This window comes from Trachymyrmex septentrionalis, unplaced genomic scaffold (assembly GCF_001594115.1).
Source record: "Trachymyrmex septentrionalis isolate Tsep2-gDNA-1 unplaced genomic scaffold, Tsep1.0 scaffold81, whole genome shotgun sequence".
NCBI lineage: Eukaryota > Metazoa > Arthropoda > Insecta > Hymenoptera > Formicidae > Trachymyrmex > Trachymyrmex septentrionalis.
In genome coordinates this window covers 493,914-497,275 of record NW_017305997.1, presented here as the reverse complement: position 1 = coordinate 497,275, position 3,362 = coordinate 493,914, and the positions used below count along the sequence as shown (strand labels likewise).

The window sequence follows — 3,362 nt, the reverse complement described above, 5'->3', positions numbered from 1 at the left end:
ACGTAGTTTAAAATGAAACATGAAATAGACAAAATACAATATACCTATTTTTAAATTAAAACGCATTTCGAAAAAGAAAAATTTTACTGAATAAAAACAAAATCCATTTTAAAGCTAAAAAATCTTTAAAATAGCCATTTGGCTCTTTAACATAATAAGTGTAATGTAAAAAAAAATAAAAATTACAAAAAAATAAATACATTAAAAATAACTACGTTAATATTAATCAATATAAACTACGCGAAACTTAAATAAATACTGATTAGTTTTGAAAAAAATTGCGCATTTAAAGAGATAGGGATTGAGAAACAGAAAATAGAAATTTTAATCTTTCGGAAATTATGTTTTATTGGATTACACAGTGTCTGATAGATTAAAATTCTGATTTTCTGTTCCCTATTTCTTTGATTGCGCGCAGTATCAATACACATATATTGAATATTTGATTAAAATTTATAATTTGTGTGTATGTTATAATAGTAAATTTTGAATATTTTTATTCGTTCTACATTTATAATGCTTAGAAGTGCAAATCATATTTGACGACATGCACCAAAAATCTGTTTAATACATTTTTTAGTTTGTTTAATAAATCTTTTCAGTTTTATTTGAGTATATTTGTTTGCGTTACATTTTCTTTAATTAACATTGATTATTTTACTACTATAATTTTATATTTTTCAGTACGTTAATTAATTTTTTAATTTATACGGAGTATACATTAAAATCTGATATAAAATAATCTCACATCCAATGGAATTTATCTTCTTTTTTTTGTTCTATTGTTAATTTGTGTGAATGTGTCTTCATCAAGTGTTTATGTAAAACAGCTAAGGATGGATTCTTATACAATATATAATAAATTTTGCATTACAATGATTACATCTTGCCTTATTACTACTTGTTAATTTTGTGTAATGTTCACGTATCCAACGACGAACTGGGATTTGAATGTCCTCTGCTTCTTGTTCTGCCATTATAACATTTTGTAAGGAATATTAATAACTAATCACAAAAGGTACAGATATAACGATATAAAGAATCATTTGCGAAAACTGTTTATAGATGTTTAAAGACAAAGTACATATGATTCTTTGATGGAATACATATAAATATTGATGTTTGTATTTTTGAATCTGTTTGACAAAGCCTTAACAGATCTATTTTTATAACTTTTATATTACAGTATCTAACATCTTATATTTTATTAATATTATATTAAGTAACAGTATTTTTATTCCGAAACGTTTTTTCAATCGAATTTTAATATTTTGTTATTTTAGACAACACTAATTAATCCACAAAACACAATGTAACATATAATATAATATGAAATAGCAATTCATTTATGGAAGCACAAAAAGTATTATGTACTCTCTAAATCTTTTGGTGAAAATTCTTTTAATTTAAAAAAAAAGTGCATTAATACTTCTTATTTTTGATTAAACAAAAAGTGGCATATTTTCACTATTTTGAAGTAAATTTTCTTTTAAAGTGAGATTTATTTCAAAAAAATAAAATATCATTTTTTTTTTAAATGAGACTTTATTCTTTAATTTTTACTCCAAACGAGTAAAATTCTATTTAAGAAGAATGAAATCTCATTTTTCTTAAAAAGTGAAAATGTTTTTTTTTAAACTAGCTCAATTTTCAGTCTTTTTGAATGAAATTTTACTTCAAAAAATTTAAAGAGTATATTTAACACGATTTAATTTTATAAAATATTAAATACTTATTTTGAGATGATAATTTACCAACATTTTACAGACGCTTTAGTATTTATTATTACGGTGTCTCCGTTGTGCTTAGCGCTGTGCATAAGCAAGATCGTACCACTACTACTTTCATTCATTTAATAAAACTTGAGTTGGCAGGTGTAGCGCAAACTGTTGTGTATCGTCGTGCATTACCTCTTGAAACGTGGTCGCGACAAGTGCTTGAAGATATACATCGTAATAATACTTCACGCTTATTAGAGTAAGCGATTGCTAACTCGCATAATTAAAGTTCCATAAACGAATTAAGATGACTGCTCATTGCAAAGCAGATATTTTATTTAATAGAAATTAGAAAGACAGAAAAATAGGAATTATTTAATTATTTTTTTTACTATATTTATGGATAATAACAACCATATGTTTTTAATAATATTTAGTAATATATATATTTTTTTTTTCATAAAATAATTTTTTTAACAACGTTTTGATTTGAATACATCCATTGTATTGAACTTTGAATTTTTGATTTAAATATAATTTACAATTGACAATGTGAAATATACGAATAAAGAGAAAAAAATGGTATTACATCGTATATTGATAACTGGTTTAAAATACAAAGAAAAGAACATTTAACAAATTTATTTCACATTTTGTAAAATATTTCATGTTGATGATACTGACTTGTATACGGCTCTGTGGTATTTGTTTTGGTATGTCAAACCACCGTTCTGATTCACGCAACGAATTTCGAGTTGACAGTTAACGCATATTGTTCTGTATCTCTTCGCATTTCTGTATCTCATCGAAATGCCTATCAAGTATCTAGAAGATATCAAACGCGATTACTTACTAACAATTAATTATATAGTGTGCGCGATTAATTACCTTTTACGGTTAATAATTGCAAATTCGTTGAATATTTGAAGAAATAAATAGTTTGCACAATTTATTCGTTTCACAGAATCGAATTGATTGAATTTCTTTTACAGAATCGAACGGATGGGAATTATAAATTATTATTATATCGCGATATTTATACAGACTGTAATTTCTTTAATGGTTATCTTACAATGAAATTTCTTTAAATAATTTTTTTGTGATATAATCGTTACTTATCATTTTTAGATTGAAGCAGGAAGTTTGCCGCAGATCAAGTGATTTAAACATTAGAAAATGATACATTGACTGTTAATTAATAATACGTATATCTCATTAAATTTGCACGTTGGAAATATATTTTGACTTTATTTATAATCACCATATCATACCATATCGCACAGTATTAACGATATCGAAATGGTGTTTAATTAATAAGTACGATCGTAATTAGATCCTTATTTTAATATTTTTCAACCGCATAATATTGATTCAGCATGGTTTATTAAAATCCTGGCTATTCCACATTTCGTTCAATTTTGTGAGAATTGCAGATATCGAAAATCATAGAGCTTCGTATTTTTTCTTTGCATTATTTTTGCGGTCGGATTATTTAAATCGGATTCCGTCACAATGTACAATAATAAAATCCGCGTTGCATGTGACATTATAAATGACATGCAAAATGCTCTGTAATTATCTTATTCTAATGACAATTATATAATTAACCGTGTTTTCGAGAGTGTTATATTACACGAGTGTATC

At 25.2% G+C, this 3,362-nt stretch overlaps 1 long non-coding RNA gene across 1 annotated transcript; it reads right to left on the bottom strand.

The window, feature by feature from the left end:
• Nucleotides 1-782: 782 nt before the first annotated feature.
• On the bottom strand, nucleotides 783-2,534 carry LOC108754848. Its single transcript, XR_001939735.1, has 3 exons — nucleotides 2,403-2,534; nucleotides 1,759-1,936; nucleotides 783-970 (listed from the first exon to the last, which is right to left on the bottom strand). It is a non-coding gene; the product is annotated as an uncharacterized LOC108754848 (long non-coding RNA).
• Between the last annotated feature and the right edge of the window lie 828 nt (nucleotides 2,535-3,362).